The sequence below is a fragment of the Cyanistes caeruleus genome, chromosome 3 (genome assembly GCF_971803275.1).
Source record: "Cyanistes caeruleus chromosome 3, bCyaCae1.hap1.1, whole genome shotgun sequence".
Classification (NCBI taxonomy): Eukaryota; Metazoa; Chordata; class Aves; order Passeriformes; family Paridae; genus Cyanistes; species Cyanistes caeruleus.
The window spans coordinates 93,983,853-93,999,057 of record NC_141703.1 but is presented as its reverse complement, the minus strand read 5'-3'; the positions used below and the strand labels follow the sequence as shown (position 1 = coordinate 93,999,057).

General features: G+C 43.2%; 1 long non-coding RNA gene across 1 annotated transcript; it reads right to left on the bottom strand.

Annotated features, from left to right (window-relative positions):
• Positions 1–10,005: 10,005 nt before the first annotated feature.
• On the bottom strand, positions 10,006–15,180 carry LOC147654363 (uncharacterized). The gene is made up of 2 exons (XR_015285028.1): positions 14,756–15,180; positions 10,006–12,870 (listed from the first exon to the last, which is right to left on the bottom strand). It is a non-coding gene; the product is annotated as an uncharacterized LOC147654363 (long non-coding RNA).
• Between the last annotated feature and the right edge of the window lie 25 nt (positions 15,181–15,205).

Below are 15,205 nucleotides of genomic sequence, written 5' to 3'. Positions count from 1 at the left end.
AAATGCCTGCATGGCTCCTTTTTTTTTTTTTTTTTTTCCCTTTCCTTTGAGAACATTAAGCTATTAACTCTAATTCCCTCAGAGGCAGAGGTCTGCAATTCATTTCACATATAGGGCATCTCAGGAGTTTGCCTGAAGGACCAAGTGCTGGCATGAAGCCAGTTCTTTCATTTCTGAGCCCTTTCCATTCCTTGAGGAAATTCTGCATGGACATGCTGGATGCCAAAGTCCTTAGAGAGAAAAGAAGAGCAGAGGATTTGCGTTTTCAGTACATCTGCTATATTCCTGCACAAAGAAAAGTCATGGCCTCATTGTCAGGTAGACACAATCCTTCCACTGCCCCCAGAAGTACTAACTGTCAAAGAAATTGGTGGTAATGGGGAAAGGTGAGAGCAAGGTCATGACTGCAGCTATTTCACTCTGGTCCAAACAACTGTCCAGCTCTAAAGAGTGAGAGGGGTCTCCACTGGAGAAAGGAGGTACTAGCCTGAGGCAGGTCCCCACTTCTGAAAGTTTAAAAGATTCTCCCCTTTCAAAACATTAAAAGCAAACTAAATGTGACCTCTATACAACCTTCCTGAATTATCTTTCCGGAGCACAGAACAACATCTTCCCTAATACTTTTTGTTGCTGAAATATTTTCTCCAGTGGGGGTGTTTTCAGGAGTCTTTAATTTTTTGTGTGGGGTTAATAGAGTAAATGAAGGTAATTATTCATGTTTTCAAGCATTTATTCAGCTGTTCAAAACACTTGATTGCAGTACCAGTATTTTAACCAATGCAGCAATGCAAAGCAGTAATAAAAAAAAAAAAAAGTCAGACTGTGAAACAGTGGTCTGCAATAAGAATAATAGTGTTGCAAGTGAAACAAGGAGCATGCAAAGCATACAGCAAAGGTGAACTCTCAGAAGAGTAAAAGGCATGAGAGATAAATTTTTTGCTGTTCATGACCTTGGGCCAGACTCAGCTAGGCCACACAAACACATGTGCTCAGCTTCCCTGGAGCATGTTCTTCAGTGCCTGCTCAGGTGAGGCTGGAGGGCTCCTGTGAGCACCTCCCCGGTTCCCAGCACCCCAGAGAGACATTCTCCTCTGGGTCACTGGAACCTGGGCTGCTTGTCTCCATGGAAATACTACAAACAGCTCCCATCCATCAGACTGCACTGTGGTGGATTTAAGCCTGGTATGTACTGTCTTGGTGAGGAGTCATTTCTGATGTAGAATTTGTGAGTAGGTAGCTGGCCAAGAACATGAAGCTTGAGGGAGGTTATGGGAAAGCACTGGAAAACCAAGAGTTTTGAACACAGTGGCTAGCAACCTGAACCTAAGTCAAGTTCTAAGGCTCATTAAACCCAGGTGACAGGATTTTGTGGGTCAGCGGGAAATGGATGAGGAAAAATGCTGTGGAAAAGCTTAACTTGATGGTGGAGGTGAAGGTGAAGACTGTATGTGAACAAGCAGTGCTTTGCATAAACATGTTCAAATACGATACAGGACAAGACAGTTTAAAGCATTTGACCTCCAAATTCCCAGATCGAACTTCCCTGCTGTAGGAAGGAAATATTATGTAGAGATTTAAAGGTGGGTGCTATAGGGAGAGCAGTGGTTGCTTGTCTCTATGAAGATTAAAGGCTGTGTAGGGTACAAATTCCTAGCCTAGGATGGTCTCTCTTGCTAGGACTTGTATGAAATTGAATCCACTCTCGAGAATTCATACCAGAAAGGCTGCAGCTAATACACATGACATTCCCAAGGATTAGAAAGATGATTTTTCATGGGCCAAATTACTTTAGAGACACTGGCACTGTCATATCAAGGTGAATCCTATTATCCATCTGGAGTGTGCAGGACAGTACATAAGCACCACTGGGGTATTGAATGTAGAGGCAGCTTACTTGCTTGGGAAGAGATGGTTGAATGCATCAGTGGGAGAGAGGCCTGTATGTACAGTGTTTGTCTTGATAAACTTTGAAATTTAGGGCAGAGAACACAGACTGAGCACAGTCTCCGCCTTGTGTTCAGTGTTGTCTTAGCCATGTTTTGGAGAATATAAGATTGGCTTTTAATTAGTGTGGGCCAGCCCAAAGAGACAAAGTATGCATGATGCATCTGAAATAAGCCTCCATTAGGAACTCTATTACACTGTTTCTCAACAGATGTTTTAACTTTTCTTTGAATTCTTTCAAAAGGAAAATACATTGCCCTGATCTGCCAAATACCTTGATGATTAATGGAATGCTGAGGCATCACACATCTTCAGATGGCCTCACAGAGGTGTCTGGTAAACAAGAAAGACGAAGCTGTAGCTCAAACATTGTGGAGGCCTTTGCTTTTTTTTTCTCTTACTTTTTAATGCTCCTTTTTGAAGAAGAACTGTAGTGTAATCATTATTATGCTTATGCCCCAGCACATGTAATGGAGGCACAAGAAAAATTCTCTTCTTAGGTCTTGTCCTTTGGCTGTAGCACCAACTCCACAGTCATTTTCTCCTTTTTGGATGTAAGATCGATAATAAGTATGTACATTTTTAACACTAGAACAACTGTGCCCAACAGTGCCAAAGAAGCCCTGCAGGGAGTGCACGGGTAGGGGCGTGTCAGGCAAGAGGAACATAATCTATTCATTCACTCCCTCTAACACTGTTCTGTGCCTTTTAAATTATGAAAAAATCACAAGAGTCTCTGCCTCCTTGCACATTTTTGAAAGAACTCCAAGCAGAATGACCTCCTTCTCTGTTCCTTTGGTGAGAGGACACCCTTCTGCCTACAGCGAAAGGAAGAAAATGCTAGCATCTGCTAGTCCAGAGGACATATTTCAGCAGTGGAAGCTTACAGGTTTTGCCTGGTATTTTCCCTCTTCCTAAAGCACATGTTAACAATTTTGACCTTTCTAGTAATTTGATTCCAAAAACAGTGTTGCAGCAGCTGAGCCCTAAGATGCCATTTGGAAGATTATTATCACTATGAAATCAAAGCAAACAGCTGCTTGTTCAAGCCTGTGTGGAGATTCCCCCACTCATGGGGATCCTCTTCTCTCGTCTCTCAGTGTCCTCAGCCCTGGGTCTGCTGTCAAGAAGTTCCAGTCTGCTTGGCCAATGTAAAGGATAAATATGCTGCCAGTTCTTTGCATTTGTGTAGTACAAAAAAGCTGTAGGAGAGCCAAGCTGGTTGAATATACCAAAGGCATCACTGCACACAGATGTGTGTAAGACAGAGGGGGCAGGGTCTGTAAAAACTTTTGCTCATGGTGTGCAATTAATTGAAAGGACATCTAGGCTATTTGCAGATAGATCAGAAAGTGTTCTCTTCTTGCCTTAAGCAGAAGCTGGCTCATGCAAAAGTTCCCCTTCCAGATCTGCATTTCCTTGGCTCCTCCCACAGTGTGAATAATCCCTAACATTTCCGTGACTCAGTGGATTTGCTATGGAAATCATGGCAATACTTTCAGAGTCATAGTCTAATACCTGAGCCCCGACAGGATTCGTGCCTCCACATCTCTGGCATTTTGCATAGTTATGTAACACCTCTTACTCATGGCACTGAAATCAGGAGTATGTCCGAGTAGTGAGGAACAAATGAAATTTAGAGTAAAATCCAAACCTCCATTTCACTCACTCTTGAAAACCTTATCATTCATGTTTGAGTGTGCAACATTTTTTAAAATGTGATTTGCAGATAGCTTGCTCTGTTGTTGAGAACAACAGGGTCACAACTTTATTTTAAATTTCTTCCTTTTGCATGGCAAAATTCAAGTTACTGTGTAGAAAGAAAATCTGATCAGCTACTTCACAAGACTAACATGAGCATCTGCCTTCATCTTTGCTGTTTCATCCCCTTTTCTCCTGGTTCTCTTTCGCCTGTTCCCTGTAGATGCTTAATAAGAACAGTAGCTGGGAGAGCAGGTGTATAAAAAAAGAGAAAGAAATAATCTCATCCATACAACCCAAAGCCCACAGCTGTGTTTCTTATACCAACTGAATATAAAGCTGCTGTCCTCAGAAAACTGATAATAAAAATCACTTGAGAGGCTCACTGCTCTGTGCAGAACAGTAGCTGTCCTCAACGCAGTTTCTGGTTGCTCCTTTATGCAAAGTATACTTTCTGCTATCTGTGACAGAAGTGGTTCTTCCGGGTTAGATGGAGCATTCGCAATGTGTGCAGAGGCCACAGAGCCTCGTCAGGGGGTGGCTACACTGGGAAGTGGTCACAAAAATACTATTCAGATATTTTTATGTGATATTCAGAAAGGGTATTTTACCTGGCCAACTGAAAAATAGGAGTAAATCACCTTCCAGTGAGTTCACATTTATGAATACAAATAGGATTTGAAGGTGGTAGGCGTGCAGGGCTTCCATGTCTGCACCAGCTGCCTTCTCTGGGCCATAATCACATTTTCAGAGAAGCTGTATCAGCCACTACTGCTGTCTGTAATAATAACAGTAGCACTGATTGCCCTGCTCATATACAGCCACGGTCTCTTGCAGCAAAAGCTGCCTCCCTTACGGCTACAGAAAGCAGACCCACCTGCAGACTGCCGTGCCAGCAGCTGTGGAGCAGGTGGGGAAGCCAGAGCCAGAAAAGCAGTCATGCATTGCAAAGCCACTACCAGGTTCTGTTTCACAGGTGAAGAAACTGAGACAGATGGAGGGCAAGAGATTTTCTCAAAGTGATATGAGTAATATCACTGGCAGTGCCAGGTCTTGAAACTAATCCTGGCTTAGGCTAGGTTCTGGGAAATGTACAATAAACTGTGCAGCAACATCCCTGGGCTTCTTGCTCTTGCACCAGGGAGACTCACTGAAGATTTCTGGCACAGCTGGCACTGTGGGTGCACCATTGTGTTGGCTCTGGTCCAACAGTCCTTTCTGTGGGACCTTCCCCTTTCTTTCTCCTGAGGGTGTCTGTGGTGAGCAAGTAATTGATTATTTACGTAGTAGGTGCTCTTTCTTAAATTAAAATAATCCCTTCTGGGTTTTGGTCCTGTTCAGCTCAGTCTTCCCTTTCTGGGCACGATGTCATGGGGTGACAGAATTATTTATAGGTAACACCTGGCAGGGGCAAAGACACTGACATTTAATGAATCAGTAGGGATGAAACAAAGGATTTGTTGTTTGCTGATGCTCCAAGAATAGGCTGCACTGAGAGCAAGCACACCTTGTATTTCCCCTCTGATCCCTGTCGCTTTGGTATCCTTTCCCAGTGCACTCCAGGCTGTAATTTCCACTTGTTTTTTTCCCTCCTTCACTCCCTACAATCAGCTGCCCTAGGAGAACATTAAGCTCAGTTGCTCCATGCCCTGGCTGCACCAAAGTTTCAGTAGACCACGTGCAAACGTTGAAACGATCACCTTTTTTTTCAGTCAGATGTATTGCAGTGTGAAGGATCATGACTCTCACCAGCCTCTCTAACTGTGACCCTGGGGTGCACCAATCTGCCCCATTCCTAGACCTCTGAATAACGTTTTTCTGCCATTCTACCAGAAGTTCCATCCTTTTATTCACTGAGTTCTAAGCCTCTGCTAGACCCTTGTCTCTGACTAAAGAGCTTGCCCATGAGCCCTGTTTTGGACTTTGATTTTCCTCCTGGTCCTCCAGCTTGGCTAGGTCCTGGGCTTGAGTAGGCAGTCAGGCAGTCCAGTGTGCAGGAAGAGTGAGGGCTGTAAAGGAGAAAGAATGGAAATCACCCCAAACACTGCTTTTGGCAGCAGTTTAATTGCACATGATGTGATATCAGAGAACCACAGAATCACTGGGTTGGAAGAGACCTTTAAAATCATCGAGTCCAACCCAGCTCTAACACCTCAACTAAACCATGACACCGAGTGCCACATCCACCTCCAGGGATGGTGACTCCACCACCTCCCCAGGCAGACAATTCCAGTACTTTATCACCCTTTCAGTAAAAACTTTTTCCTAACATCCAACCTAAATTTCTATTGGCGCAGCTTATGTATCCATCCTGGGCCACATGTAATCTTGTGTTCTTGTCTTTCTTGTCTTGTTATTCTTGTCTTTCAGGAAAAATGATGGGGCTGGAAAACAGCCCAAACAGACTAGCTTGTCTTAGGGCCAGGAGTTCTATGGGTTACATGGCACTTTGATGGCTCCCATGGATTCCAAGGTAACCCAGGATTCGTGGCCTTTTCTAGTTATTCAGATTTTCCCTAGCTGTTCATCATGCTAGGAACTAGCTGGTTTCCTGAGAACTAACACTGCCATTTCAAAGCAGTATCTTTGGCAGTCCTAGGACACTTCTCTTACTGTTTGGTGTGCTTGGATCTGGCCTAGATCAACCAGACAACTTTCTCATTGTTCTCTGAGCAGCATAACCCTCTTTGCACTGATTAGGCTAAAGTATATGAATGCTCTAGGTGATGTGCTTCACATTTAAAAAGAGAAAGAGAAAAGCACAAATATGCACACAGAAACTACCAAATAATGAAAAACAAGTGGTTTCTAAAGTTCTCTTTTCAGCTGGATGACTTGCAATCCAGTGTTAATTCTCTATTGCTCCTGTCTCCTGGAAAGATATTTAGAAGGGAGAGGGAGTAGCACATTTCCAGAGCTAGATATTGGAAAGGATCAGTAGCTCCATCTCGTAGTAACACTCGTCAGTCAGGCGTGTGCTGTGTGTCACTCAGTGGAGGAGTGCCTGCTCCACTGTGCAGCATCTCTGCTGTCACTGACAGCTTCAGTCCTGCATTCCTCACTTAACTTCCCACTGTGACTCTCCTCTGCACCTTCCATCCCCTAGTATCAGGCTGCTCCCTGCTTCTGGATCATCCCCTTTCTTGACTATGCTCTGGGTTTTGTACCTCTATGCCTTTTGCAGTCTCTCATGCTGACTGCTTTTCACACTTTTAATCTTTTTTATTTATTCTCTTCCCCCTTCCTTTCCTGGTGTTTTCAGCATTGTAATAGTATTTGGCACATCTTTGAAAAACATTTTAAAGCCAGAATCATATTTTCTTCAAGTTTTTATAGTTTTAGCCATCTCAAAATGCCAGAGGGAAAAGTGAAACTAAGCACACTTTGTGATCACCCTAGAAAAGCAGTCATGTCAGAAGCAGACTTCAAGGTGTCTCAGTCTCAGTGCATGGTTCTGGCTCTCTGGCAGGGCATGAGCACTGCACTTTGCTGAGCACCTACATCATGGGAGTTCCTGCCATCACAGATCAGCCAGTGGGATGGGCTGTGCCAGCCCCTTTGGAACCTGCTCTGGTGCAAAGTCAGCCAGAAAGTCAGGCCGGTGGGCTGTGTACAGGTGGGAGTCACATGTGGGGTCCCATCACCAGCCCAGTTTTGAGCATATCAACAAGCAGCTGGAATATTGTAGTGTAAATCTTTTCCAGATGCTTGAAATGTGCCTGAAAGTCATGGATTTGGCTGGAGGGAAGGATGTGATAAAGTGGATAGATCTTTTCTTTGCCCCTTTTGACTTGTAGGGTACTATCATTATCTGATGCTATGCTTTCAGAGCAGGAAATTTCTGTGTCAGCCTCAGCACAGGGCTGAGTGTGACTCCTCTACCTGGAAATATATACATGCTTTAATTTATTGTGGGGAGTGTAATAGAAAGAAACAAACTAAAACATTTCCCCCATTTATGAGAGAAGTCTATGTGTCTGCTGTGTATTGCTCCTCCTTGCACAGAACTGTTGGATGGCTGTCAGCACAATGAAGGCTTTTACATGTAAGAGAAGGCCAACCTAAACTTCCCTCATCTGGTCTGGATAATCTGACTGATCTCACCATTTCTGCCGAACAATGGAAAATTGCCTGAATATTTAAACATGTATTGTTCTTAGGGAAACAAAATGTTCAGCTAGTTTGGTTGCCTTAGCAACATTCACTTCTAAAAATACAAAAGACACAATCTACAAAATAAGTGAACGTGGAGAACAGGCAAGGAAAGAAAAATGCTTCTTTCTTCCTGACCCAGAGCTACTGGGTCATGAGCAGAAATGCTTTCATTTAAATCTCAGTGAAGGATTTTGGGCATATCTTCACACACTTGTTGAATACATTCAATTTTTAGTAGTTTAGAACATGGCTGATGTTAAACTCAGGCAAGTCCCTGTGACATCTCTTTTATAGTGGCTCCAAACCAATTCTGTCAGAGGTCCTTTAGAGTGATGCAGCTCAGACAGTGCAGGTTGTACCAGAAGTAAGCAGCATGTCACTGTAAGGGTTGCTGTGTGCTGTAGAGCAGGAAGGTTAAAGCAGTAAAAGTTAATTAAGAGGGATTAAAGGCCAGCCTGAGACAGTATTGCAAAGGCAAGTAAAAGAAACAAAAAGTGATTCCTTTGTGACATGATGTGGAAAGGACCTGTGCAAGCTTGGGGAAAAAAAATGAGGGGATCCTAGGTGTGACCCAAGGACTACATGAATTAAATGAGTAACACTCCAATTTTCAGTAATTCTGACAAAGGAGAATATGGAGCAAACACTGTGTGTACAGAAAAGGAAATGACTGCATTTGAGATGAAACGGGAACGTAAGCATCTTGATCAGCTCCAGTCACAGGGACCAGAATATCTCAGAATATTGAGATAGTTGGCATATGAAATGGCAAATCTTACAGGGCGGATTTTTAATTAATCTGTCAAGTTGGTGGTGGCACTGTCTGACTGCAGAATAACAGATGCAGTGCTTCTGTAATCTCTAAGAAAAGGAAAAGGGTGTAATCTAGGGAAATGCAGACCTATTCTTCTGACCACCACAGTGCCTACAGCTTTAGAGCCAATCTGTAGGAGGGAGTAAATAAAAAAAGCCACAGAGGCAAATGAACAGTAAAGAACAATGCAATATTAGTTTGTCAAAGGCAGAGCATGCCAGAATAACCCAATATTTCTCTTTGATAAAACAACTATTTTGGACTGGGGAAATGATACAGATCTTACCCGTCCAGACTACAATAAGTTACTTGACACAGTGCCATAAGTGAAACAAATAGCTAAAATAGAACTTATGAAAAAGTTAGAAGGTAGATAAAGAGCTGGCTGATGGGGAGACAAAGTCAGGTTGTACAGAAAGGGAAGGCATCAGTTTGGACCAGTGGAATTCAGTAGCTGGCTTTCCTAGTGCCTTAGCTTTAATATGCAGAAATGTATCAGCATTTGTAACAGCAACACTGTTGTGGCTCAACAACTGGAAATGCCAAAGAATGACAAAAACTTGCACTTAATAATAACACTGTCATTGCACAGTGACTGTGAACTCCAAAATGTTGCAAGTGTGTAAAGACAAATAATATCCTACGATATATCCAGAAAGAGAAGGAAGAGTGATTAGTGATATGCAGGACTCAGGAGAGATTTCATCTGAAAAATGGAGTACAGTTCTTGCTGCCCACTTCCTAGAAATATGAGTTTCAATGGGATCAGGTGAAGAGAGGAGTGAGCACATGATGCCAGGGCCAGGGAGACTCATAACCTCTGTAGAGAGACTAAAGAGAGAGTAGCTTTCACAGCCAGGAAAGTGAAGGATGAGAGTGGCTAGATTTCCTCTCTATAAATCTCTTGAAGTGTAAAAATCAGAAGATTTTACAGCTGAAGGGCATCCCAAGAACAACTGAGTCTAAACTGACCATGAAAGAATTTACTCTAGAAATTAAAAGGAAGCTTCTAGCCATGAGAGCAATCAGGTTTAGAAACAGTCTCTAATGGGAGAGGCAAGGAAAGAGGCCAGATGCTTTAAAAAGATTTCGCTCAAATGAAAGACATTTTGTTCTGTGGCTTCCTGTGATAGCACTCAGTGACTGAGAGGCTTCCAGGGCTATATTTGCCTAATCACAAATCAGTTTGGCAGCATCCGTATCCAAGAGGTCTTCTCCACTTTACCTAAATTAAAGTCTATGCTTTCAGCCACATCAATAGAACTTAGGGTGCAAAGCAATGATTCACAGAAAACACCTGGTGGGAGGAGAATGACAGCAGGGAAAGGAAAACACCATTTCAGCAGAAAGCTGTTGTCCTTCCCTGATGCTGAGGGACGTGAGATTTCATGTTTGCCAACTGGGGATAAGCCCTGCAATGCTGATGCCAACAAATGCATCAAATGCAACAAAAGCTAAAAGAGCTTCCTAAAAGTATAGTAACTGCATATATTGGGTATAGATCCATCATGGAGATCATGGAGACAGAAATGGATTCAACTTCCTCACAGTCTGTTCCTGTTTGCTTTCCTCCATGAACTGTGACTTTGTTGAGAATGTTCAGATAATTTATTATTTTTTTTTTCCTGGATGTTGTTCAGCTTGTTTTTTATCACTTAGAAGGTGGTTGCCATTCTGTTTTATATTCCCCATGGCCCATGACATTTTGTGACAGTTCTTCTCACAGAAACTTTTTACAGAACAGCAACTGATGTTCAAACCATGGGATGATTTGGCTAGAGTTGTTTGAGAAGTCTGCAGTAAAACAAATTGTCTACCAAATCACTACTCTCTGCCTCACCATAAAGTCAATGTCTCTCCTACTTTTCTGTGTTTTATTTCCCCCTTCCATTTTAGTCTGCTCCATTCAAGCTTATTCATGTCCTCTTCACTCCCTTCTCCTCCTTGCCAGCTGAAGCACCTGGCAGAGGTGCCCTGTTGCAAGCTTCTGTCCTCTGATTTCCCATGGTTTTCCATTTGCTCCATCCATCACTCTCACGGCTGTCACAGTTGTAGATCACCACAGCAACAACGCAGTGGTGCTAGGATGAGCACAGAAGAAGAAATGACTTATTATGACTCTAGCTGAGACAATATACATGTCCAAATGGAAGGAGGGCTTTGGAAGAGCCCTGGGTAGAATTTTTTGTTTATTCAGTGGATAGAAGCTAATATGACAGACTTGGAAGATATTGCCCATTACAGACAAAACTCACACAATTAATTCCCACCTCGTGGTCCCTTCAGCCAGCAGCTTTTGCTCTGTGTTTTTTTCTGCAGCTTTACATTTGCTGTCTACTCTTTGCCACCCCTCCCATACCAGGCACAGCTGATGGATGTAATCTGTGATCCACTGAAGACCGTTTGGGAGACAGAGGTGCCACAGAGGTTTGGACACAAAACTCTGATGCTGTCACATGTGAGCCACATGCCACGCCCATTATTACAATGCACAGAGGAGAAAAAAGAGTTGCCAGAGAAGAAAGCAGTCCTCCCAATCAAAATTTATGTGCAGTGTGGAAGGGGTTTGTCAATGCTTCTGCTGCCCTTTGGGTGAGCTGTGTTTGTTCTCTGAAGTATCAGAACTTTTATGTTTCAGCTATGATGAGAATGGAGACCTTATAATATATGTGTCTTTCTAGGTAGGGAGTCTCAAAACCAACTGTGATATAGTGAAAATTATATCTAACTGTAGAGCCAGGTACAGATTCTTGCCTTCCACAATCTTTATGTTACTGTCCCATTTATATGGATGTAACTTTGGTGCACTTGCAGTAACTGTGTACAAGGAAAATTACTTAATTACATATAAATACAGTCGGTGCTGTTATATATTTTGACAAATTATTAATCTTAATGAAACAGAACTTCAGATGAATCAAGTAAATATTTGTCTCAGAAAAGTTTGAGGGCAAGGTGATATTTTATCTAGCTGTCACCCCACAAAAGATAATAAGATAAAAAGATTAAAAGATAATGTTATTAAAAGTTTAGGGTTTGTGCTACCTGTGCCACAGATAAATCTTCTTGAACACTGCTCTAGTGGCCAGAGATTTAGATGTGATCTCCCCTCTTGTGCTTCTAAAAAGCAAGAGAAGTAATAGACATAAAGCTGGGTGTTTCATGTCAGTGCTTATGAACTTGCTGTCAAAGATGACAGGTGCTTGGTAAGACATTAAAGGTTTTCTACAAAATACTGTGAAAATACACACCAAAAGAAAACACACCTACATTCCTGCTTGCAAGAAATGAGAAAAAGAAGAAGGAGAAAGCAAATGTTATTTAGTTTATATAAACAGGAGAGAAAAATAAAGTTGCATACAAATTTTTAGTCTATTTTTCAGTTGATTATAAAGGAAAAGCAGTAAAATGTGTGTGCTTTGATTTTTTTTTTAATAAAGACTGAATTTCTGAGAAACACTGCTACGCTCTGCCTCATTGCAATTCTTTTGGTCAGTTTTCTGCCTGCTTTGCACCACAGGCTCTGTGACAAAGCTGGGACCAAAGACCTGTCCCACTCTCTCCCTTTTCTCTCCATCCTCTCTTCTAGCTAAGTAGCTCACACGGTGAACTTGAGGGCTCATATCTCACTGTCTCCACCACCCTGCCTCAGTCTCACCCTTTGGAGAGTTATTGCTTCTGTTATTAGCAAGACAATTAAAGAGAAGGCCACTTCATATACCAGCTGCTCCCTTGCAAACCTTTTTGCTTTTCTTCTTCCCTGGTGTCTGAATGACTGACATGGACTCATTCCCTCTTCTCTGAGGCATCACAGCATGATAACAGCAAGAGTCTAGCCCTGTGGTCCAGTGGTCACAAGCAATGTTCCTGTCATGCAATCCTCTCTTCCTTCAATGTGTATTCCTGTTTGGCCTCTGTCATCAGGCTGCCTAATTGTCATATCCCCATCTCCATTAATCATTTCTGGTTGCTGGTTTCCTGCTACCCTTTCTTTGCCTATGATTAAAGTATCTGTGGGAAGTCACTGGCCCTGGGACTGCCATCACAGGCTTTAATGTGTGTGTGGTGATGTGGCAATGCATCACCTTAGAGTATGGGGATACAGCATAAGAAAAAGGAAGGAAAAGTGGTGAACTGAACTGCAGCAGAGGTTGTGTCAGCTCAAGGCAGATACAACATCTGAACACATTTGTCTGTAGTCGTGCTTGGCTCCTCTGTCGTGCTCTCCTGCTCTGCTTCCCCCCAGGTGGGAGAACCTGCAAAGTTGAAAGAGAATCTCAGTGGGGAGACCCTACAGTGATTTTGCTCTGTCAATTACAAAACCTACCCAGCTGTCACCAGCTTTTTGCCTGTAGCTTTGATTGCAATTACTGATTTTTTCCTAAACCTGGGGGCAGGTGTGAGTAAGACAGTAATAATATTTTACTCCTCTTCCTTTTGCAAGAAGGAAAAATGGTCACGAACTTGGAGCTCCAACTTAACGAGGCCAGGAGCTGTGTGGGTCTCCTTGTTGAAGAAAAACTGTCTTACTCTGTGACTGCTTCTGCTCTCCCACTGTCAGAAAATGTCCTGAGCCCAGGAACTTCTCTGCAGACACTGGTTAGAATCATAGAATTGTTTAGGCTGGAAAAGACTTTTGGGATCATCAAGACCAACCATTAACATTACACTGCCAAGTACAACACTAAACCATGTCCCTGAGCACATCTACACGTATTTTAAATACCTCCAGGGGTGGAGACTCAAACACTTCCCTGGCAAGCCCATTCCAATACTTGACAACCCTTTCGGTGAAGAGATTTTTCCTAATATCCAATCTAAAACTCCCCATGTGCAACTTGAGGCCGTTTCCTCTTGTCTTATTGCTGGTTACTTGGGAGAAGAGTTTGACCCCCACTTGGCTACAGACCCCCTTCAGGGAGCGCTAGAGAGTGATAAGGTCTCCCCTGAGCCTCCTTTTCTCCAGGCTAAACAACCCAGCTCCCTGAACTGCTCCTCACAGGACTTGTGCTGCAGACTCTTCACCAGTTCCACTGCTCTTCTCTGGACACACTCCAGCACTTCAATGTCTTTCTTGCAGTCAGGAGCCCAAAACTGAACACAGGATTCAAGCTGCAGCCTTACCAGGAGGGCACACTGCTTCAGGGGGACAATTCCTGCCTTGGTCCTGCTGGCCACACCATTATTCATAGAGGCCCAGATGCTGTTGGTTTTCTTGGTCACCTGGGCGCACACTGGTTCGTGTTCAGCCCCTCTCAACCAACAACCCTGGGTCCTTTCCCACCAGGCAGCTTTCCATCCACTCTGCCCTTAGCCTTAGTTCCCAAGCTATTGCTTGTCTGGGACCTGGTAGGAATCTACACTACAGTAGAAGTGCAGATTATGAAACTCAGTGTTGAATGGTCCAAGTTTCATGCAGAAATACAAATTTGTTTCAAGATTTTCAAGAAACCATTCACAGGACCACATGGAGGGACAGGGAAATCTTTGCTTGTCCAGCTTTCCTGCCTGAAGCCAAGAATGCCCCAAAGTTTGAAAGGTTTTGAAGATAGAGTGTGTGATATAACTAGAAGTTTGTACTTTCTAAACAGCAGTTTTCCTCATAAACTGGCCTAGCTGGCGTTCAAGTACATGGCAGTACCACATGCAGCATGGTGTGACTGTGAGCAAAAACAGTGCCTGCAGGCTTGTGAGCACAGCAAATCTCCCCAGCCATACCTAGACTCCCCTGAAGTCTTTTTCTTTCTTAGATTTCAACAGAGCCAGAATTTTGCTACAGCATCTGCTTTCATTAGACAACCTTCTTTAATCCTCCACACTGTTTCTTAGCCAGCAGGCATCTCATAACATCCATCTGACCAGTATCTTCTTCCCATTTAGATCCCTGTCCATCTCCTGCAAGGAATCACTTAATATAAGTTACTGCTTTTTCATTATGCAATTATTTTTTGTATTTGTAGGGCCTTTCCTATTCTGTCTGGATATGCTTCATCAGCCTAAACCATGTCTCTGTGTTTGTTGCAATTCCTCTCCCAGATTGTGCCCCAATGATTCCCTTTCCCCTCAATTCCCCCTGCAGTGAGACTTCAGGTTTATGAGGGGAACCAGCAGGACTGGGTTTAACAGAAAGCTCCAGCTCACCTCTGCTTCTCACTCACATGGGTGAGTGCTTCCCATCCTTTGATGTGCATGGAGATGAGCATGCATACCCATGGAAGCATCCCACAGAGATGTCCCATTTAACCCTCTGCATTCGTTCCAGAAAAATCTGTCTGGATCACAGCCCTGCAGTGGGCACCAAGAAAAGCTGTCTTGAAAAGCTGGCCTTTAAAGCCTTGAACTGATGATGTTGTCAGCACATAGTGTTCATTCCCAAGTCATGAAGTTTATTCTGGGACCACTTGAGAGCTTCAAAGCTCTTCCCTTGCCAGGAAAATATCTGTGCTGTTGAACTCTCCTTCAGATTCTCTCCACATGCCATAAAGGAAATGCTCAGAAACCTAATCTGAGGGGGATCGGGCTGCAAGTTCTCCTTGTCTCCATCAGCTTTATGGGGCATGAAATCTGAGGGTGCTGTAAGAATCAGGCAGC